The following is an 18,408-nucleotide window of genomic DNA, read 5'->3' as shown; positions in this document are numbered from 1 at the left end:
CATTTCTTAAGACGAGAAATGGCTTTTGCTTCAAATAAGTTTGCAATGCGTAACATGACGGGTGCGATCATACCAGCACTAATGCACCGGATCCCATCAGAACTCCGAAGTTAAGCGTGCTTGGGCGAGAGTAGTACTAGGATGGGTGACCTCCTGGGAAGTCCTCGTGTTGCACCCCTCTTTTCGTTTTTACTTTTATTTTGACGATTTGCCGGGTCGAGATCTCGATCGATTTTAGATTTATTTCGTTTTTATTTTTATTTTGACGATTTGCCGGGTCGAGATTTCGATCGAGGAAACGGTTTTAAAAGTTCTCCGTATATTTTCCGTTGTTTCTAAGTTAATAGATCGTTAATTTATCCGGCGATTGCGCAACGGCTCCTCGAAAGCCGGAAGTAGAACTCTCCGGACATTTCTTAAGACGAGAAATGGCTTTTGCTTCAAATAAGTTTGCAATGCGTAACATGACGGGTGCGATCATACCAGCACTAATGCACCGGATCCCATCAGAACTCCGAAGTTAAGCGTGCTTGGGCGAGAGTAGTACTAGGATGGGTGACCTCCTGGGAAGTCCTCGTGTTGCACCCCTCTTTTTCGTTTTTACTTTTATTTTGACGATTTGCCGGGTCGAGATCTCGATCGATTTTAGATTTATTTCGTTTTTTTTTTTATTTTGACGATTTGCCGGGTCGAGATTTCGATCGAGGGAAACGGTTTTTAAAAGTTCTCCGTATATTTTCCGTTGTTTCTAAGTTAATAGATCGTTAATTTATCCGGCGATTGCGCAACGGCTCCTCGAAAGCCGGAAGTAGAACTCTCCGGACATTTCTTAAGACGAGAAATGGCTTTTGCTTCAAATAAGTTTGCAATGCGTAACATGACGGGTGCGATCATACCAGCACTAATGCACCGGATCCCATCGAACTCCGAAGTTAAGCGTGCTTGGGCGAGAGTAGTACTAGGATGGGTGACCTCTGGGAAGTCCTCGTGTTGCACCCCTCTTTTTCGTTTTTACTTTTATTTTGACGATTTGCCGGGTCGAGATCTCGATCGATTTTAGATTTATTTCGTTTTTATTTTTATTTTGACGATTTGCCGGGTCGAGATTTCGATCGAGGGAAACGGTTTTTAAAAGTTCTCCGTATATTTTCCGTTGTTTCTAAGTTAATAGATCGTTAATTTATCCGGCGATTGCGCAACGGCTCCTCGAAAGCCGGAAGTAGAACTCTCGGGACATTTCTTAAGACGAGAAATGGCTTTTGCTTCAAATAAGTTTGCAATGCGTAACATGACGGGTGCGATCATACCAGCACTAATGCACCGGATCCCATCGAACTCCGAAGTTAAGCGTGCTTGGGCGAGAGTAGTACTAGGATGGGTGACCTCTGGGAAGTCCTCGTGTTGCACCCCTCTTTTCGTTTTTACTTTTATTTTGACGATTTGCCGGGTCGAGATCTCGATCGATTTTAGATTTATTTCGTTTTTATTTTTATTTTGACGATTTGCCGGGTCGAGATTTCGATCGAGGGAAACGGTTTTAAAAGTTCTCCGTATATTTTCCGTTGTTTCTAAGTTAATAGATCGTTAATTTATCCGGCGATTGCGCAACGGCTCCTCGAAAGCCGGAAGTAGAACTCTCCGGACATTTCTTAAGACGAGAAATGGCTTTTGCTTCAAATAAGTTTGCAATGCGTAACATGACGGGTGCGATCATACCAGCACTAATGCACCGGATCCCATCGAACTCCGAAGTTAAGCGTGCTTGGGCGAGAGTAGTACTAGGATGGGTGACCTCTGGGAAGTCCTCGTGTTGCACCCCTCTTTTCGTTTTTACTTTTATTTTGACGATTTGCCGGGTCGAGATCTCGATCGATTTTAGATTTATTTCGTTTTTATTTTTATTTTGACGATTTGCCGGGTCGAGATTTCGATCGAGGGAAACGGTTTTAAAAGTTCTCCGTATATTTTCCGTTGTTTCTAAGTTAATAGATCGTTAATTTATCCGGCGATTGCGCAACGGCTCCTCGAAAGCCGGAAGTAGAACTCTCCGGACATTTCTTAAGACGAGAAATGGCTTTTGCTTCAAATAAGTTTGCAATGCGTAACATGACGGGTGCGATCATACCAGCACTAATGCACCGGATCCCATCGAACTCCGAAGTTAAGCGTGCTTGGGCGAGAGTAGTACTAGGATGGGTGACCTCTGGGAAGTCCTCGTGTTGCACCCCTCTTTTTCGTTTTTACTTTTATTTTGACGATTTGCCGGGTCGAGATCTCGATCGATTTTAGATTTATTTCGTTTTTATTTTTATTTTGACGATTTGCCGGGTCGAGATTTCGATCGAGGGAAACGGTTTTAAAAGTTCTCCGTATATTTTCCGTTGTTTCTAAGTTAATAGATCGTTAATTTATCCGGCGATTGCGCAACGGCTCCTCGAAAGCCGGAAGTAGAACTCTCCGGACATTTCTTAAGACGAGAAATGGCTTTTGCTTCAAATAAGTTTGCAATGCGTAACATGACGGGTGCGATCATACCAGCACTAATGCACCGGATCCCATCGAACTCCGAAGTTAAGCGTGCTTGGGCGAGAGTAGTACTAGGATGGGTGACCTCTGGGAAGTCCTCGTGTTGCACCCCTCTTTTCGTTTTTACTTTTATTTTGACGATTTGCCGGGTCGAGATCTCGATCGATTTTAGATTTATTTCGTTTTTATTTTTATTTTGACGATTTGCCGGGTCGAGATTTCGATCGAGGGAAACGGTTTTAAAAGTTCTCCGTATATTTTCCGTTGTTTCTAAGTTAATAGATCGTTAATTTATCCGGCGATTGCGCAACGGCTCCTCGAAAGCCGGAAGTAGAACTCTCCGGACATTTCTTAAGACGAGAAATGGCTTTTGCTTCAAATAAGTTTGCAATGCGTAACATGACGGGTGCGATCATACCAGCACTAATGCACCGGATCCCATCGAACTCCGAAGTTAAGCGTGCTTGGCGCGAGTAGTACTAGGATGGGTGACCTCTGGGAAGTCCTCGTGTTGCACCCCTCTTTTTCGTTTTTACTTTTATTTTGACGATTTGCCGGGTCGAGATCTCGATCGATTTTAGATTTATTTCGTTTTTATTTTTATTTTGACGATTTGCCGGGTCGAGATTTCGATCGAGGAAACGGTTTTAAAAGTTCTCCGTATATTTTCCGTTGTTTCTAAGTTAATAGATCGTTAATTTATCCGGCGATTGCGCAACGGCTCCTCGAAAGCCGGAAGTAGAACTCTCCGGACATTTCTTAAGACGAGAAATGGCTTTTGCTTCAAATAAGTTTGCAATGCGTAACATGACGGGTGCGATCATACCAGCACTAATGCACCGGATCCCATCGAACTCCGAAGTTAAGCGTGCTTGGGCGAGAGTAGTACTAGGATGGGTGACCTCTGGGAAGTCCTCGTGTTGCACCCCTCTTTTCGTTTTTACTTTTATTTTGACGATTTGCCGGGTCGAGATCTCGATCGATTTTAGATTTATTTCGTTTTTATTTTTATTTTGACGATTTGCCGGGTCGAGATTTCGATCGAGGGAAACGGTTTTTAAAAGTTCTCCGTATATTTTCCGTTGTTTCTAAGTTAATAGATCGTTAATTTATCCGGCGATTGCGCAACGGCTCCTCGAAAGCCGGAAGTAGAACTCTCCGGACATTTCTTAAGACGAGAAATGGCTTTTGCTTCAAATAAGTTTGCAATGCGTAACATGACGGGTGCGATCATACCAGCACTAATGCACCGGATCCCATCGAACTCCGAAGTTAAGCGTGCTTGGGCGAGAGTAGTACTAGGATGGGTGACCTCTGGGAAGTCCTCGTGTTGCACCCCTCTTTTTCGTTTTTACTTTTATTTTGACGATTTGCCGGGTCGAGATCTCGATCGATTTTAGATTTATTTCGTTTTTTATTTTTATTTTGACGATTTGCCGGGTCGAGATTTCGATCGAGGGAAACGGTTTTTAAACTCTCCGTATATTTTCCGTTGTTTCTAAGTTAATAGATCGTTAATTTATCCGGCGATTGCGCAACGGCTCCTCGAAAGCCGGAAGTAGAACTCTCCGGACATTTCTTAAGACGAGAAATGGCTTTTGCTTCAAATAAGTTTGCAATGCGTAACATGACGGGTGCGATCATACCAGCACTAATGCACCGGATCCCATCAGAACTCCGAAGTTAAGCGTGCTTGGGCGTAAGTAGTACTAGGATGGGTGACCTCCTGGGAAGTCCTCGTGATGCACCCCTCATTTTCGTTTTTACTTTTATTTTGACGATTTGCCGGGTCGAGATCTCGATCGATTTTAGATTTATTTCGTTTTTTATTTTTATTTTGACGATTTGCCGGGTCGAGATTTCGATCGAGGGAAACGGTTTTAAAAGTTCTCCGTATATTTTCCGTTGTTTCTAAGTTAATAGATCGTTAATTTATCCGGCGATTGCGCAACGGCTCCTCGAAAGCCGGAAGTAGAACTCCGGACATTTCTTAAGACGAGAAATGGCTTTTGCTTCAAATAAGTTTGCAATGCGTAACATGACGGGTGCGATCATACCAGCACTAATGCACCGGATCCCATCGAACTCCGAAGTTAAGCGTGCTTGGGCGAGAGTAGTACTAGGATGGGTGACCTCTGGGAAGTCCTCGTGTTGCACCCCTCTTTTCGTTTTTACTTTTATTTTGACGATTTGCCGGGTCGAGATCTCGATCGATTTTAGATTTATTTCGTTTTTATTTTTATTTTGACGATTTGCCGGGTCGAGATTTCGATCGAGGGAAACGGTTTTTAAAAGTTCTCCGTATATTTTCCGTTGTTTCTAAGTTAATAGATCGTTAATTTATCCGGCGATTGCGCAACGGCTCCTCGAAAGCCGGAAGTAGAACTCTCCGGACATTTCTTAAGACGAGAAATGGCTTTTGCTTCAAATAAGTTTGCAATGCGTAACATGACGGGTGCGATCATACCAGCACTAATGCACCGGATCCCATCGAACTCCGAAGTTAAGCGTGCTTGGGCGAGAGTAGTACTAGGATGGGTGACCTCTGGGAAGTCCTCGTGTTGCACCCCTCTTTTCGTTTTTACTTTTATTTTGACGATTTGCCGGGTCGAGATCTCGATCGATTTTAGATTTATTTCGTTTTTATTTTTATTTTGACGATTTGCCGGGTCGAGATTTCGATCGAGGAAACGGTTTTTAAAAGTTCTCCGTATATTTTCCGTTGTTTCTAAGTTAATAGATCGTTAATTTATCCGGCGATTGCGCAACGGCTCCTCGAAAGCCGGAAGTAGAACTCTCCGGACATTTCTTAAGACGAGAAATGGCTTTTGCTTCAAATAAGTTTGCAATGCGTAACATGACGGGTGCGATCATACCAGCACTAATGCACCGGATCCCATCGAACTCCGAAGTTAAGCGTGCTTGGGCGAGAGTAGTACTAGGATGGGTGACCTCTGGGAAGTCCTCGTGTTGCACCCCTCTTTTTCGTTTTTACTTTTATTTTGACGATTTGCCGGGTCGAGATCTCGATCGATTTTAGATTTATTTCGTTTTTATTTTTATTTTGACGATTTGCCGGGTCGAGATTTCGATCGAGGGAAACGGTTTTTAAAAGTTCTCCGTATATTTTCCGTTGTTTCTAAGTTAATAGATCGTTAATTTATCCGGCGATTGCGCAACGGCTCCTCGAAAGCCGGAAGTAGAACTCTCCGGACATTTCTTAAGACGAGAAATGGCTTTTGCTTCAAATAAGTTTGCAATGCGTAACATGACGGGTGCGATCATACCAGCACTAATGCACCGGATCCCATCGAACTCCGAAGTTAAGCGTGCTTGGGCGAGAGTAGTACTAGGATGGGTGACCTCTGGGAAGTCCTCGTGTTGCACCCCTCTTTTCGTTTTTACTTTTATTTTGACGATTTGCCGGGTCGAGATCTCGATCGATTTTAGATTTATTTCGTTTTTATTTTTATTTTGACGATTTGCCGGGTCGAGATTTCGATCGAGGGAAACGGTTTTTAAAAGTTCTCCGTATATTTTCCGTTGTTTCTAAGTTAATAGATCGTTAATTTATCCGGCGATTGCGCAACGGCTCCTCGAAAGCCGGAAGTAGAACTCTCCGGACATTTCTTAAGACGAGAAATGGCTTTTGCTTCAAATAAGTTTGCAATGCGTAACATGACGGGTGCGATCATACCAGCACTAATGCACCGGATCCCATCGAACTCCGAAGTTAAGCGTGCTTGGGCGAGAGTAGTACTAGGATGGGTGACCTCTGGGAAGTCCTCGTGTTGCACCCCTCTTTTTCGTTTTTACTTTTATTTTGACGATTTGCCGGGTCGAGATCTCGATCGATTTTAGATTTATTTCGTTTTTATTTTTATTTTGACGATTTGCCGGGTCGAGATTTCGATCGAGGAAACGGTTTTAAAAGTTCTCCGTATATTTTCCGTTGTTTCTAAGTTAATAGATCGTTAATTTATCCGGCGATTGCGCAACGGCTCCTCGAAAGCCGGAAGTAGAACTCTCCGGACATTTCTTAAGACGAGAAATGGCTTTTGCTTCAAATAAGTTTGCAATGCGTAACATGACGGGTGCGATCATACCAGCACTAATGCACCGGATCCCATCGAACTCCGAAGTTAAGCGTGCTTGGGCGAGAGTAGTACTAGGATGGGTGACCTCTGGGAAGTCCTCGTGTTGCACCCCTCTTTTTCGTTTTTACTTTTATTTTGACGATTTGCCGGGTCGAGATCTCGATCGATTTTAGATTTATTTCGTTTTTATTTTTATTTTGACGATTTGCCGGGTCGAGATTTCGATCGAGGGAAACGGTTTTAAAAGTTCTCCGTATATTTTCCGTTGTTTCTAAGTTAATAGATCGTTAATTTATCCGGCGATTGCGCAACGGCTCCTCGAAAGCCGGAAGTAGAACTCTCCGGACATTTCTTAAGACGAGAAATGGCTTTTGCTTCAAATAAGTTTGCAATGCGTAACATGACGGGTGCGATCATACCAGCACTAATGCACCGGATCCCATCGAACTCCGAAGTTAAGCGTGCTTGGGCGAGAGTAGTACTAGGATGGGTGACCTCTGGGAAGTCCTCGTGTTGCACCCCTCTTTTCGTTTTTACTTTTATTTTGACGATTTGCCGGGTCGAGATCTCGATCGATTTTAGATTTATTTCGTTTTTATTTTTATTTTGACGATTTGCCGGGTCGAGATTTCGATCGAGGAAACGGTTTTTAAAAGTTCTCCGTATATTTTCCGTTGTTTCTAAGTTAATAGATCGTTAATTTATCCGGCGATTGCGCAACGGCTCCTCGAAAGCCGGAAGTAGAACTCTCCGGACATTTCTTAAGACGAGAAATGGCTTTTGCTTCAAATAAGTTTGCAATGCGTAACATGACGGGTGCGATCATACCAGCACTAATGCACCGGATCCCATCGAACTCCGAAGTTAAGCGTGCTTGGGCGAGAGTAGTACTAGGATGGGTGACCTCTGGGAAGTCCTCGTGTTGCACCCCTCTTTTCGTTTTTACTTTTATTTTGACGATTTGCCGGGTCGAGATCTCGATCGATTTTAGATTTATTTCGTTTTTATTTTTATTTTGACGATTTGCCGGGTCGAGATTTCGATCGAGGGAAACGGTTTTTAAAAGTTCTCCGTATATTTTCCGTTGTTTCTAAGTTAATAGATCGTTAATTTATCCGGCGATTGCGCAACGGCTCCTCGAAAGCCGGAAGTAGAACTCTCCGGACATTTCTTAAGACGAGAAATGGCTTTTGCTTCAAATAAGTTTGCAATGCGTAACATGACGGGTGCGATCATACCAGCACTAATGCACCGGATCCCATCGAACTCCGAAGTTAAGCGTGCTTGGGCGAGAGTAGTACTAGGATGGGTGACCTCTGGGAAGTCCTCGTGTTGCACCCCTCTTTTCGTTTTTACTTTTATTTTGACGATTTGCCGGGTCGAGATCTCGATCGATTTTAGATTTATTTCGTTTTTATTTTTATTTTGACGATTTGCCGGGTCGAGATTTCGATCGAGGGAAACGGTTTTAAAAGTTCTCCGTATATTTTCCGTTGTTTCTAAGTTAATAGATCGTTAATTTATCCGGCGATTGCGCAACGGCTCCTCGAAAGCCGGAAGTAGAACTCTCCGGACATTTCTTAAGACGAGAAATGGCTTTTGCTTCAAATAAGTTTGCAATGCGTAACATGACGGGTGCGATCATACCAGCACTAATGCACCGGATCCCATCGAACTCCGAAGTTAAGCGTGCTTGGGCGAGAGTAGTACTAGGATGGGTGACCTCTGGGAAGTCCTCGTGTTGCACCCCTCTTTTCGTTTTTACTTTTATTTTGACGATTTGCCGGGTCGAGATCTCGATCGATTTTAGATTTATTTCGTTTTTATTTTTATTTTGACGATTTGCCGGGTCGAGATTTCGATCGAGGAAACGGTTTTAAAAGTTCTCCGTATATTTTCCGTTGTTTCTAAGTTAATAGATCGTTAATTTATCCGGCGATTGCGCAACGGCTCCTCGAAAGCCGGAAGTAGAACTCTCCGGACATTTCTTAAGACGAGAAATGGCTTTTGCTTCAAATAAGTTTGCAATGCGTAACATGACGGGTGCGATCATACCAGCACTAATGCACCGGATCCCATCGAACTCCGAAGTTAAGCGTGCTTGGGCGAGAGTAGTACTAGGATGGGTGACCTCTGGGAAGTCCTCGTGTTGCACCCCTCTTTTTCGTTTTTACTTTTATTTTGACGATTTGCCGGGTCGAGATCTCGATCGATTTTAGATTTATTTCGTTTTTATTTTTATTTTGACGATTTGCCGGGTCGAGATTTCGATCGAGGGAAACGGTTTTAAAAGTTCTCCGTATATTTTCCGTTGTTTCTAAGTTAATAGATCGTTAATTTATCCGGCGATTGCGCAACGGCTCCTCGAAAGCCGGAAGTAGAACTCTCCGGACATTTCTTAAGACGAGAAATGGCTTTTGCTTCAAATAAGTTTGCAATGCGTAACATGACGGGTGCGATCATACCAGCACTAATGCACCGGATCCCATCAGAACTCCGAAGTTAAGCGTGCTTGGGCGAGAGTAGTACTAGGATGGGTGACCTCCTGGGAAGTCCTCGTGTTGCACCCCTCTTTTCGTTTTTACTTTTATTTTGACGATTTGCCGGGTCGAGATCTCGATCGATTTTAGATTTATTTCGTTTTTATTTTTATTTTGACGATTTGCCGGGTCGAGATTTCGATCGGGAAACGGTTTTTAAAAGTTCTCCGTATATTTTCCGTTGTTTCTAAGTTAATAGATCGTTAATTTATCCGGCGATTGCGCAACGGCTCCTCGAAAGCCGGAAGTAGAACTCTCCGGACATTTCTTAAGACGAGAAATGGCTTTTGCTTCAAATAAGTTTGCAATGCGTAACATGACGGGTGCGATCATACCAGCACTAATGCACCGGATCCCATCGAACTCCGAAGTTAAGCGTGCTTGGGCGAGAGTAGTACTAGGATGGGTGACCTCTGGGAAGTCCTCGTGTTGCACCCCTCTTTTTCGTTTTTACTTTTATTTTGACGATTTGCCGGGTCGAGATCTCGATCGATTTTAGATTTATTTCGTTTTTATTTTTATTTTGACGATTTGCCGGGTCGAGATTTCGATCGAGGGAAACGGTTTTTAAAAGTTCTCCGTATATTTTCCGTTGTTTCTAAGTTAATAGATCGTTAATTTATCCGGCGATTGCGCAACGGCTCCTCGAAAGCCGGAAGTAGAACTCTCCGGACATTTCTTAAGACGAGAAATGGCTTTTGCTTCAAATAAGTTTGCAATGCGTAACATGACGGGTGCGATCATACCAGCACTAATGCACCGGATCCCATCGAACTCCGAAGTTAAGCGTGCTTGGGCGAGAGTAGTACTAGGATGGGTGACCTCTGGGAAGTCCTCGTGTTGCACCCCTCTTTTCGTTTTTACTTTTATTTTGACGATTTGCCGGGTCGAGATCTCGATCGATTTTAGATTTATTTCGTTTTTATTTTTATTTTGACGATTTGCCGGGTCGAGATTTCGATCGAGGGAAACGGTTTTTAAAAGTTCTCCGTATATTTTCCGTTGTTTCTAAGTTAATAGATCGTTAATTTATCCGGCGATTGCGCAACGGCTCCTCGAAAGCCGGAAGTAGAACTCTCCGGACATTTCTTAAGACGAGAAATGGCTTTTGCTTCAAATAAGTTTGCAATGCGTAACATGACGGGTGCGATCATACCAGCACTAATGCACCGGATCCCATCAGAACTCCGAAGTTAAGCGTGCTTGGCGAGAGTAGTACTAGGATGGGTGACCTCTGGGAAGTCCTCGTGTTGCACCCCTCTTTTCGTTTTTACTTTTATTTTGACGATTTGCCGGGTCGAGATCTCGATCGATTTTAGATTTATTTCGTTTTTATTTTTATTTTGACGATTTGCCGGGTCGAGATTTCGATCGAGGGAAACGGTTTTAAAAGTTCTCCGTATATTTTCCGTTGTTTCTAAGTTAATAGATCGTTAATTTATCCGGCGATTGCGCAACGGCTCCTCGAAAGCCGGAAGTAGAACTCTCCGGACATTTCTTAAGACGAGAAATGGCTTTTGCTTCAAATAAGTTTGCAATGCGTAACATGACGGGTGCGATCATACCAGCACTAATGCACCGGATCCCATCGAACTCCGAAGTTAAGCGTGCTTGGGCGAGAGTAGTACTAGGATGGGTGACCTCTGGGAAGTCCTCGTGTTGCACCCCTCTTTTTCGTTTTTACTTTTATTTTGACGATTTGCCGGGTCGAGATCTCGATCGATTTTAGATTTATTTCGTTTTTATTTTTATTTTGACGATTTGCCGGGTCGAGATTTCGATCGGGAAACGGTTTTAAAAGTTCTCCGTATATTTTCCGTTGTTTCTAAGTTAATAGATCGTTAATTTATCCGGCGATTGCGCAACGGCTCCTCGAAAGCCGGAAGTAGAACTCTCCGGACATTTCTTAAGACGAGAAATGGCTTTTGCTTCAAATAAGTTTGCAATGCGTAACATGACGGGTGCGATCATACCAGCACTAATGCACCGGATCCCATCGAACTCCGAAGTTAAGCGTGCTTGGGCGAGAGTAGTACTAGGATGGGTGACCTCTGGGAAGTCCTCGTGTTGCACCCCTCTTTTCGTTTTTACTTTTATTTTGACGATTTGCCGGGTCGAGATCTCGATCGATTTTAGATTTATTTCGTTTTTATTTTTATTTTGACGATTTGCCGGGTCGAGATTTCGATCGAGGGAAACGGTTTTTAAAAGTTCTCCGTATATTTTCCGTTGTTTCTAAGTTAATAGATCGTTAATTTATCCGGCGATTGCGCAACGGCTCCTCGAAAGCCGGAAGTAGAACTCTCCGGACATTTCTTAAGACGAGAAATGGCTTTTGCTTCAAATAAGTTTGCAATGCGTAACATGACGGGTGCGATCATACCAGCACTAATGCACCGGATCCCATCAGAACTCCGAAGTTAAGCGTGCTTGGGCGAGAGTAGTACTAGGATGGGTGACCTCCTGGGAAGTCCTCGTGTTGCACCCCTCTTTTTCGTTTTTACTTTTATTTTGACGATTTGCCGGGTCGAGATCTCGATCGATTTTAGATTTATTTCGTTTTTATTTTTATTTTGACGATTTGCCGGGTCGAGATTTCGATCGAGGAAACGGTTTTTAAAAGTTCTCCGTATATTTTCCGTTGTTTCTAAGTTAATAGATCGTTAATTTATCCGGCGATTGCGCAACGGCTCCTCGAAAGCCGGAAGTAGAACTCTCCGGACATTTCTTAAGACGAGAAATGGCTTTTGCTTCAAATAAGTTTGCAATGCGTAACATGACGGGTGCGATCATACCAGCACTAATGCACCGGATCCCATCAGAACTCCGAAGTTAAGCGTGCTTGGCGAGAGTAGTACTAGGATGGGTGACCTCTGGGAAGTCCTCGTGTTGCACCCCTCTTTTTCGTTTTTACTTTTATTTTGACGATTTGCCGGGTCGAGATCTCGATCGATTTTAGATTTATTTCGTTTTTATTTTTATTTTGACGATTTGCCGGGTCGAGATTTCGATCGAGGGAAACGGTTTTTAAAAGTTCTCCGTATATTTTCCGTTGTTTCTAAGTTAATAGATCGTTAATTTATCCGGCGATTGCGCAACGGCTCCTCGAAAGCCGGAAGTAGAACTCTCCGGACATTTCTTAAGACGAGAAATGGCTTTTGCTTCAAATAAGTTTGCAATGCGTAACATGACGGGTGCGATCATACCAGCACTAATGCACCGGATCCCATCGAACTCCGAAGTTAAGCGTGCTTGGGCGAGAGTAGTACTAGGATGGGTGACCTCTGGGAAGTCCTCGTGTTGCACCCCTCTTTTTCGTTTTTACTTTTATTTTGACGATTTGCCGGGTCGAGATCTCGATCGATTTTAGATTTATTTCGTTTTTATTTTTATTTTGACGATTTGCCGGGTCGAGATTTCGATCGGGAAACGGTTTTTAAAAGTTCTCCGTATATTTTCCGTTGTTTCTAAGTTAATAGATCGTTAATTTATCCGGCGATTGCGCAACGGCTCCTCGAAAGCCGGAAGTAGAACTCTCCGGACATTTCTTAAGACGAGAAATGGCTTTTGCTTCAAATAAGTTTGCAATGCGTAACATGACGGGTGCGATCATACCAGCACTAATGCACCGGATCCCATCGAACTCCGAAGTTAAGCGTGCTTGGGCGAGAGTAGTACTAGGATGGGTGACCTCTGGGAAGTCCTCGTGTTGCACCCCTCTTTTCGTTTTTACTTTTATTTTGACGATTTGCCGGGTCGAGATCTCGATCGATTTTAGATTTATTTCGTTTTTATTTTTATTTTGACGATTTGCCGGGTCGAGATTTCGATCGAGGAAACGGTTTTTAAAAGTTCTCCGTATATTTTCCGTTGTTTCTAAGTTAATAGATCGTTAATTTATCCGGCGATTGCGCAACGGCTCCTCGAAAGCCGGAAGTAGAACTCTCCGGACATTTCTTAAGACGAGAAATGGCTTTTGCTTCAAATAAGTTTGCAATGCGTAACATGACGGGTGCGATCATACCAGCACTAATGCACCGGATCCCATCGAACTCCGAAGTTAAGCGTGCTTGGGCGAGAGTAGTACTAGGATGGGTGACCTCTGGGAAGTCCTCGTGTTGCACCCCTCTTTTCGTTTTTACTTTTATTTTGACGATTTGCCGGGTCGAGATCTCGATCGATTTTAGATTTATTTCGTTTTTATTTTTATTTTGACGATTTGCCGGGTCGAGATTTCGATCGAGGGAAACGGTTTTAAAAGTTCTCCGTATATTTTCCGTTGTTTCTAAGTTAATAGATCGTTAATTTATCCGGCGATTGCGCAACGGCTCCTCGAAAGCCAAGTAGAACTCTCCGGACATTTCTTAAGACGAGAAATGGCTTTTGCTTCAAATAAGTTTGCAATGCGTAACATGACGGGTGCGATCATACCAGCACTAATGCACCGGATCCCATCAGAACTCCGAAGTTAAGCGTGCTTGGGCGTAAGTAGTACTAGGATGGGTGACCTCCTGGGAAGTCCTCGTGATGCACCCCTCATTTTCGTTTTTACTTTTATTTTGACGATTTGCCGGGTCGAGATCTCGATCGATTTTAGATTTATTTCGTTTTTTATTTTTATTTTGACGATTTGCCGGGTCGAGATTTCGATCGAGGAAACGGTTTTAAAAGTTCTCCGTATATTTTCCGTTGTTTCTAAGTTAATAGATCGTTAATTTATCCGGCGATTGCGCAACGGCTCCTCGAAAGCCGGAAGTAGAACTCTCCGGACATTTCTTAAGACGAGAAATGGCTTTTGCTTCAAATAAGTTTGCAATGCGTAACATGACGGGTGCGATCATACCAGCACTAATGCACCGGATCCCATCGAACTCCGAAGTTAAGCGTGCTTGGGCGAGAGTAGTACTAGGATGGGTGACCTCTGGGAAGTCCTCGTGTTGCACCCCTCTTTTTCGTTTTTACTTTTATTTTGACGATTTGCCGGGTCGAGATCTCGATCGATTTTAGATTTATTTCGTTTTTATTTTTATTTTGACGATTTGCCGGGTCGAGATTTCGATCGAGGGAAACGGTTTTTAAAAGTTCTCCGTATATTTTCCGTTGTTTCTAAGTTAATAGATCGTTAATTTATCCGGCGATTGCGCAACGGCTCCTCGAAAGCCGGAAGTAGAACTCTCCGGACATTTCTTAAGACGAGAAATGGCTTTTGCTTCAAATAAGTTTGCAATGCGTAACATGACGGGTGCGATCATACCAGCACTAATGCACCGGATCCCATCGAACTCCGAAGTTAAGCGTGCTTGGGCGAGAGTAGTACTAGGATGGGTGACCTCTGGGAAGTCCTCGTGTTGCACCCCTCTTTTCGTTTTTACTTTTATTTTGACGATTTGCCGGGTCGAGATCTCGATCGATTTTAGATTTATTTCGTTTTTATTTTTATTTTGACGATTTGCCGGGTCGAGATTTCGATCGAGGGAAACGGTTTTAAAAGTTCTCCGTATATTTTCCGTTGTTTCTAAGTTAATATATCGTTAATTTATCCGGCGATTGCGCAACGGCTCCTCGAAAGCCGGAAGTAGAACTCTCCGGACATTTCTTAAGACGAGAAATGGCTTTTGCTTCAAATAAGTTTGCAATGCGTAACATGACGGGTGCGATCATACCAGCACTAATGCACCGGATCCCATCGAACTCCGAAGTTAAGCGTGCTTGGGCGAGAGTAGTACTAGGATGGGTGACCTCTGGGAAGTCCTCGTGTTGCACCCCTCTTTTCGTTTTTACTTTTATTTTGACGATTTGCCGGGTCGAGATCTCGATCGATTTTAGATTTATTTCGTTTTTATTTTTATTTTGACGATTTGCCGGGTCGAGATTTCGATCGAGGGAAACGGTTTTTAAAAGTTCTCCGTATATTTTCCGTTGTTTCTAAGTTAATAGATCGTTAATTTATCCGGCGATTGCGCAACGGCTCCTCGAAAGCCGGAAGTAGAACTCTCCGGACATTTCTTAAGACGAGAAATGGCTTTTGCTTCAAATAAGTTTGCAATGCGTAACATGACGGGTGCGATCATACCAGCACTAATGCACCGGATCCCATCGAACTCCGAAGTTAAGCGTGCTTGGGCGAGAGTAGTACTAGGATGGGTGACCTCTGGGAAGTCCTCGTGTTGCACCCCTCTTTTTCGTTTTTACTTTTATTTTGACGATTTGCCGGGTCGAGATCTCGATCGATTTTAGATTTATTTCGTTTTTATTTTTATTTTGACGATTTGCCGGGTCGAGATTTCGATCGAGGGAAACGGTTTTAAAAGTTCTCCGTATATTTTCCGTTGTTTCTAAGTTAATAGATCGTTAATTTATCCGGCGATTGCGCAACGGCTCCTCGAAAGCCGGAAGTAGAACTCTCCGGACATTTCTTAAGACGAGAAATGGCTTTTGCTTCAAATAAGTTTGCAATGCGTAACATGACGGGTGCGATCATACCAGCACTAATGCACCGGATCCCATCAGAACTCCGAAGTTAAGCGTGCTTGGGCGAGAGTAGTACTAGGATGGGTGACCTCCTGGGAAGTCCTCGTGTTGCACCCCTCTTTTTCGTTTTTACTTTTATTTTGACGATTTGCCGGGTCGAGATCTCGATCGATTTTAGATTTATTTCGTTTTTATTTTTATTTTGACGATTTGCCGGGTCGAGATTTCGATCGAGGGAAACGGTTTTTAAAAGTTCTCCGTATATTTTCCGTTGTTTCTAAGTTAATAGATCGTTAATTTATCCGGCGATTGCGCAACGGCTCCTCGAAAGCCGGAAGTAGAACTCTCCGGACATTTCTTAAGACGAGAAATGGCTTTTGCTTCAAATAAGTTTGCAATGCGTAACATGACGGGTGCGATCATACCAGCACTAATGCACCGGATCCCATCGAACTCCGAAGTTAAGCGTGCTTGGGCGAGAGTAGTACTAGGATGGGTGACCTCTGGGAAGTCCTCGTGTTGCACCCCTCTTTTCGTTTTTACTTTTATTTTGACGATTTGCCGGGTCGAGATCTCGATCGATTTTAGATTTATTTCGTTTTTATTTTTATTTTGACGATTTGCCGGGTCGAGATTTCGATCGAGGGAAACGGTTTTAAAAGTTCTCCGTATATTTTCCGTTGTTTCTAAGTTAATAGATCGTTAATTTATCCGGCGATTGCGCAACGGCTCCTCGAAAGCCGGAAGTAGAACTCTCCGGACATTTCTTAAGACGAGAAATGGCTTTTGCTTCAAATAAGTTTGCAATGCGTAACATGACGGGTGCGATCATACCAGCACTAATGCACCGGATCCCATCGAACTCCGAAGTTAAGCGTGCTTGGGCGAGAGTAGTACTAGGATGGGTGACCTCTGGGAAGTCCTCGTGTTGCACCCCTCTTTTCGTTTTTACTTTTATTTTGACGATTTGCCGGGTCGAGATCTCGATCGATTTTAGATTTATTTCGTTTTTATTTTTATTTTGACGATTTGCCGGGTCGAGATTTCGATCGGGAAACGGTTTTAAAAGTTCTCCGTATATTTTCCGTTGTTTCTAAGTTAATAGATCGTTAATTTATCCGGCGATTGCGCAACGGCTCCTCGAAAGCCGGAAGTAGAACTCTCCGGACATTTCTTAAGACGAGAAATGGCTTTTGCTTCAAATAAGTTTGCAATGCGTAACATGACGGGTGCGATCATACCAGCACTAATGCACCGGATCCCATCGAACTCCGAAGTTAAGCGTGCTTGGGCGAGAGTAGTACTAGGATGGGTGACCTCTGGGAAGTCCTCGTGTTGCACCCCTCTTTTTCGTTTTTACTTTTATTTTGACGATTTGCCGGGTCGAGATCTCGATCGATTTTAGATTTATTTCGTTTTTATTTTTATTTTGACGATTTGCCGGGTCGAGATTTCGATCGAGGGAAACGGTTTTAAAAGTTCTCCGTATATTTTCCGTTGTTTCTAAGTTAATAGATCGTTAATTTATCCGGCGATTGCGCAACGGCTCCTCGAAAGCCGGAAGTAGAACTCTCCGGACATTTCTTAAGACGAGAAATGGCTTTTGCTTCAAATAAGTTTGCAATGCGTAACATGACGGGTGCGATCATACCAGCACTAATGCACCGGATCCCATCGAACTCCGAAGTTAAGCGTGCTTGGGCGAGAGTAGTACTAGGATGGGTGACCTCTGGGAAGTCCTCGTGTTGCACCCCTCTTTTCGTTTTTACTTTTATTTTGACGATTTGCCGGGTCGAGATCTCGATCGATTTTAGATTTATTTCGTTTTTATTTTTATTTTGACGATTTGCCGGGTCGAGATTTCGATCGAGGGAAACGGTTTTAAAAGTTCTCCGTATATTTTCCGTTGTTTCTAAGTTAATAGATCGTTAATTTATCCGGCGATTGCGCAACGGCTCCTCGAAAGCCGGAAGTAGAACTCTCCGGACATTTCTTAAGACGAGAAATGGCTTTTGCTTCAAATAAGTTTGCAATGCGTAACATGACGGGTGCGATCATACCAGCACTAATGCACCGGATCCCATCGAACTCCGAAGTTAAGCGTGCTTGGGCGAGAGTAGTACTAGGATGGGTGACCTCTGGGAAGTCCTCGTGTTGCACCCCTCTTTTTCGTTTTTACTTTTATTTTGACGATTTGCCGGGTCGAGATCTCGATCGATTTTAGATTTATTTCGTTTTTATTTTTATTTTGACGATTTGCCGGGTCGAGATTTCGATCGAGGGAAACGGTTTTAAAAGTTCTCCGTATATTTTCCGTTGTTTCTAAGTTAATAGATCGTTAATTTATCCGGCGATTGCGCAACGGCTCCTCGAAAGCCGGAAGTAGAACTCTCCGGACATTTCTTAAGACGAGAAATGGCTTTTGCTTCAAATAAGTTTGCAATGCGTAACATGACGGGTGCGATCATACCAGCACTAATGCACCGGATCCCATCGAACTCCGAAGTTAAGCGTGCTTGGGCGAGAGTAGTACTAGGATGGGTGACCTCTGGGAAGTCCTCGTGTTGCACCCCTCTTTTCGTTTTTACTTTTATTTTGACGATTTGCCGGGTCGAGATCTCGATCGATTTTAGATTTATTTCGTTTTTATTTTTATTTTGACGATTTGCCGGGTCGAGATTTCGATCGAGGGAAACGGTTTTTAAAAGTTCTCCGTATATTTTCCGTTGTTTCTAAGTTAATAGATCGTTAATTTATCCGGCGATTGCGCAACG

At 43.3% G+C, this 18,408-nt stretch overlaps 45 non-coding genes across 45 annotated transcripts; all 45 read left to right on the top strand.

The window, feature by feature from the left end:
* The first annotated feature begins 59 nt into the window (after positions 1 to 59).
* On the top strand, positions 60 to 178 carry LOC120295110. The gene has a single exon (XR_005552477.1). It is a non-coding gene; the product is annotated as a 5S ribosomal RNA (ribosomal RNA).
* A 291-nt stretch (positions 179 to 469) lies between these two features.
* Positions 470 to 588, top strand: LOC120295099. The gene has a single exon (XR_005552466.1). It is a non-coding gene; the product is annotated as a 5S ribosomal RNA (ribosomal RNA).
* Positions 589 to 882: 294 nt separating this feature from the next.
* LOC120295082 lies at positions 883 to 999 on the top strand. The gene has a single exon (XR_005552449.1). It is a non-coding gene; the product is annotated as a 5S ribosomal RNA (ribosomal RNA).
* Positions 1,000 to 1,293: 294 nt separating this feature from the next.
* Positions 1,294 to 1,410, top strand: LOC120295081. The gene has a single exon (XR_005552448.1). It is a non-coding gene; the product is annotated as a 5S ribosomal RNA (ribosomal RNA).
* A 292-nt stretch (positions 1,411 to 1,702) lies between these two features.
* LOC120295080 lies at positions 1,703 to 1,819 on the top strand. Its single transcript, XR_005552447.1, has one exon. It is a non-coding gene; the product is annotated as a 5S ribosomal RNA (ribosomal RNA).
* Positions 1,820 to 2,111: 292 nt separating this feature from the next.
* Positions 2,112 to 2,228, top strand: LOC120295079. The gene has a single exon (XR_005552446.1). It is a non-coding gene; the product is annotated as a 5S ribosomal RNA (ribosomal RNA).
* A 293-nt stretch (positions 2,229 to 2,521) lies between these two features.
* On the top strand, positions 2,522 to 2,638 carry LOC120295078. Its single transcript, XR_005552445.1, has one exon. It is a non-coding gene; the product is annotated as a 5S ribosomal RNA (ribosomal RNA).
* Positions 2,639 to 2,930: 292 nt separating this feature from the next.
* On the top strand, positions 2,931 to 3,046 carry LOC120295143. Its single transcript, XR_005552510.1, has one exon. It is a non-coding gene; the product is annotated as a 5S ribosomal RNA (ribosomal RNA).
* Positions 3,047 to 3,338: 292 nt separating this feature from the next.
* LOC120295076 lies at positions 3,339 to 3,455 on the top strand. Its single transcript, XR_005552443.1, has one exon. It is a non-coding gene; the product is annotated as a 5S ribosomal RNA (ribosomal RNA).
* A 293-nt stretch (positions 3,456 to 3,748) lies between these two features.
* LOC120295075 lies at positions 3,749 to 3,865 on the top strand. Its single transcript, XR_005552442.1, has one exon. It is a non-coding gene; the product is annotated as a 5S ribosomal RNA (ribosomal RNA).
* A 293-nt stretch (positions 3,866 to 4,158) lies between these two features.
* LOC120295226 lies at positions 4,159 to 4,277 on the top strand. Its single transcript, XR_005552584.1, has one exon. It is a non-coding gene; the product is annotated as a 5S ribosomal RNA (ribosomal RNA).
* Positions 4,278 to 4,569: 292 nt separating this feature from the next.
* Positions 4,570 to 4,686, top strand: LOC120295074. Its single transcript, XR_005552441.1, has one exon. It is a non-coding gene; the product is annotated as a 5S ribosomal RNA (ribosomal RNA).
* Positions 4,687 to 4,979: 293 nt separating this feature from the next.
* Positions 4,980 to 5,096, top strand: LOC120295073. The gene has a single exon (XR_005552440.1). It is a non-coding gene; the product is annotated as a 5S ribosomal RNA (ribosomal RNA).
* Positions 5,097 to 5,388: 292 nt separating this feature from the next.
* On the top strand, positions 5,389 to 5,505 carry LOC120295072. Its single transcript, XR_005552439.1, has one exon. It is a non-coding gene; the product is annotated as a 5S ribosomal RNA (ribosomal RNA).
* Positions 5,506 to 5,799: 294 nt separating this feature from the next.
* LOC120295071 lies at positions 5,800 to 5,916 on the top strand. The gene has a single exon (XR_005552438.1). It is a non-coding gene; the product is annotated as a 5S ribosomal RNA (ribosomal RNA).
* Positions 5,917 to 6,209: 293 nt separating this feature from the next.
* Positions 6,210 to 6,326, top strand: LOC120295070. Its single transcript, XR_005552437.1, has one exon. It is a non-coding gene; the product is annotated as a 5S ribosomal RNA (ribosomal RNA).
* Positions 6,327 to 6,618: 292 nt separating this feature from the next.
* LOC120295069 lies at positions 6,619 to 6,735 on the top strand. Its single transcript, XR_005552436.1, has one exon. It is a non-coding gene; the product is annotated as a 5S ribosomal RNA (ribosomal RNA).
* A 293-nt stretch (positions 6,736 to 7,028) lies between these two features.
* Positions 7,029 to 7,145, top strand: LOC120295068. The gene has a single exon (XR_005552435.1). It is a non-coding gene; the product is annotated as a 5S ribosomal RNA (ribosomal RNA).
* Positions 7,146 to 7,437: 292 nt separating this feature from the next.
* LOC120295067 lies at positions 7,438 to 7,554 on the top strand. The gene has a single exon (XR_005552434.1). It is a non-coding gene; the product is annotated as a 5S ribosomal RNA (ribosomal RNA).
* Positions 7,555 to 7,847: 293 nt separating this feature from the next.
* On the top strand, positions 7,848 to 7,964 carry LOC120295065. The gene has a single exon (XR_005552432.1). It is a non-coding gene; the product is annotated as a 5S ribosomal RNA (ribosomal RNA).
* A 292-nt stretch (positions 7,965 to 8,256) lies between these two features.
* On the top strand, positions 8,257 to 8,373 carry LOC120295064. Its single transcript, XR_005552431.1, has one exon. It is a non-coding gene; the product is annotated as a 5S ribosomal RNA (ribosomal RNA).
* Positions 8,374 to 8,664: 291 nt separating this feature from the next.
* On the top strand, positions 8,665 to 8,781 carry LOC120295063. Its single transcript, XR_005552430.1, has one exon. It is a non-coding gene; the product is annotated as a 5S ribosomal RNA (ribosomal RNA).
* Positions 8,782 to 9,074: 293 nt separating this feature from the next.
* Positions 9,075 to 9,193, top strand: LOC120295088. Its single transcript, XR_005552455.1, has one exon. It is a non-coding gene; the product is annotated as a 5S ribosomal RNA (ribosomal RNA).
* A 291-nt stretch (positions 9,194 to 9,484) lies between these two features.
* LOC120295062 lies at positions 9,485 to 9,601 on the top strand. The gene has a single exon (XR_005552429.1). It is a non-coding gene; the product is annotated as a 5S ribosomal RNA (ribosomal RNA).
* Positions 9,602 to 9,895: 294 nt separating this feature from the next.
* On the top strand, positions 9,896 to 10,012 carry LOC120295061. The gene has a single exon (XR_005552428.1). It is a non-coding gene; the product is annotated as a 5S ribosomal RNA (ribosomal RNA).
* A 293-nt stretch (positions 10,013 to 10,305) lies between these two features.
* LOC120295093 lies at positions 10,306 to 10,422 on the top strand. Its single transcript, XR_005552460.1, has one exon. It is a non-coding gene; the product is annotated as a 5S ribosomal RNA (ribosomal RNA).
* A 292-nt stretch (positions 10,423 to 10,714) lies between these two features.
* LOC120295060 lies at positions 10,715 to 10,831 on the top strand. Its single transcript, XR_005552427.1, has one exon. It is a non-coding gene; the product is annotated as a 5S ribosomal RNA (ribosomal RNA).
* A 291-nt stretch (positions 10,832 to 11,122) lies between these two features.
* Positions 11,123 to 11,239, top strand: LOC120295059. The gene has a single exon (XR_005552426.1). It is a non-coding gene; the product is annotated as a 5S ribosomal RNA (ribosomal RNA).
* A 293-nt stretch (positions 11,240 to 11,532) lies between these two features.
* On the top strand, positions 11,533 to 11,651 carry LOC120295077. Its single transcript, XR_005552444.1, has one exon. It is a non-coding gene; the product is annotated as a 5S ribosomal RNA (ribosomal RNA).
* Positions 11,652 to 11,944: 293 nt separating this feature from the next.
* On the top strand, positions 11,945 to 12,061 carry LOC120295092. The gene has a single exon (XR_005552459.1). It is a non-coding gene; the product is annotated as a 5S ribosomal RNA (ribosomal RNA).
* A 294-nt stretch (positions 12,062 to 12,355) lies between these two features.
* Positions 12,356 to 12,472, top strand: LOC120295058. The gene has a single exon (XR_005552425.1). It is a non-coding gene; the product is annotated as a 5S ribosomal RNA (ribosomal RNA).
* A 292-nt stretch (positions 12,473 to 12,764) lies between these two features.
* On the top strand, positions 12,765 to 12,881 carry LOC120295057. The gene has a single exon (XR_005552424.1). It is a non-coding gene; the product is annotated as a 5S ribosomal RNA (ribosomal RNA).
* A 292-nt stretch (positions 12,882 to 13,173) lies between these two features.
* On the top strand, positions 13,174 to 13,290 carry LOC120295056. Its single transcript, XR_005552423.1, has one exon. It is a non-coding gene; the product is annotated as a 5S ribosomal RNA (ribosomal RNA).
* Positions 13,291 to 13,580: 290 nt separating this feature from the next.
* Positions 13,581 to 13,699, top strand: LOC120295225. The gene has a single exon (XR_005552583.1). It is a non-coding gene; the product is annotated as a 5S ribosomal RNA (ribosomal RNA).
* A 293-nt stretch (positions 13,700 to 13,992) lies between these two features.
* Positions 13,993 to 14,109, top strand: LOC120295054. Its single transcript, XR_005552421.1, has one exon. It is a non-coding gene; the product is annotated as a 5S ribosomal RNA (ribosomal RNA).
* Positions 14,110 to 14,403: 294 nt separating this feature from the next.
* LOC120295052 lies at positions 14,404 to 14,520 on the top strand. The gene has a single exon (XR_005552420.1). It is a non-coding gene; the product is annotated as a 5S ribosomal RNA (ribosomal RNA).
* Positions 14,521 to 14,812: 292 nt separating this feature from the next.
* Positions 14,813 to 14,929, top strand: LOC120295051. The gene has a single exon (XR_005552419.1). It is a non-coding gene; the product is annotated as a 5S ribosomal RNA (ribosomal RNA).
* Positions 14,930 to 15,222: 293 nt separating this feature from the next.
* On the top strand, positions 15,223 to 15,339 carry LOC120295050. The gene has a single exon (XR_005552418.1). It is a non-coding gene; the product is annotated as a 5S ribosomal RNA (ribosomal RNA).
* Positions 15,340 to 15,632: 293 nt separating this feature from the next.
* LOC120295066 lies at positions 15,633 to 15,751 on the top strand. The gene has a single exon (XR_005552433.1). It is a non-coding gene; the product is annotated as a 5S ribosomal RNA (ribosomal RNA).
* Positions 15,752 to 16,045: 294 nt separating this feature from the next.
* Positions 16,046 to 16,162, top strand: LOC120295049. The gene has a single exon (XR_005552417.1). It is a non-coding gene; the product is annotated as a 5S ribosomal RNA (ribosomal RNA).
* Positions 16,163 to 16,454: 292 nt separating this feature from the next.
* Positions 16,455 to 16,571, top strand: LOC120295048. The gene has a single exon (XR_005552416.1). It is a non-coding gene; the product is annotated as a 5S ribosomal RNA (ribosomal RNA).
* Positions 16,572 to 16,861: 290 nt separating this feature from the next.
* Positions 16,862 to 16,978, top strand: LOC120295047. The gene has a single exon (XR_005552415.1). It is a non-coding gene; the product is annotated as a 5S ribosomal RNA (ribosomal RNA).
* A 293-nt stretch (positions 16,979 to 17,271) lies between these two features.
* On the top strand, positions 17,272 to 17,388 carry LOC120295046. Its single transcript, XR_005552414.1, has one exon. It is a non-coding gene; the product is annotated as a 5S ribosomal RNA (ribosomal RNA).
* A 292-nt stretch (positions 17,389 to 17,680) lies between these two features.
* LOC120295045 lies at positions 17,681 to 17,797 on the top strand. The gene has a single exon (XR_005552413.1). It is a non-coding gene; the product is annotated as a 5S ribosomal RNA (ribosomal RNA).
* A 293-nt stretch (positions 17,798 to 18,090) lies between these two features.
* Positions 18,091 to 18,207, top strand: LOC120295044. Its single transcript, XR_005552412.1, has one exon. It is a non-coding gene; the product is annotated as a 5S ribosomal RNA (ribosomal RNA).
* The last annotated feature ends 201 nt before the right edge of the window (positions 18,208 to 18,408 follow it).

The sequence above is a fragment of the Eucalyptus grandis genome, chromosome 6 (genome assembly GCF_016545825.1).
Source record: "Eucalyptus grandis isolate ANBG69807.140 chromosome 6, ASM1654582v1, whole genome shotgun sequence".
Taxonomy (NCBI): Eukaryota; Viridiplantae; Streptophyta; class Magnoliopsida; order Myrtales; family Myrtaceae; genus Eucalyptus; species Eucalyptus grandis.
This window is presented reverse-complemented; position numbering and strand designations above follow the sequence as displayed.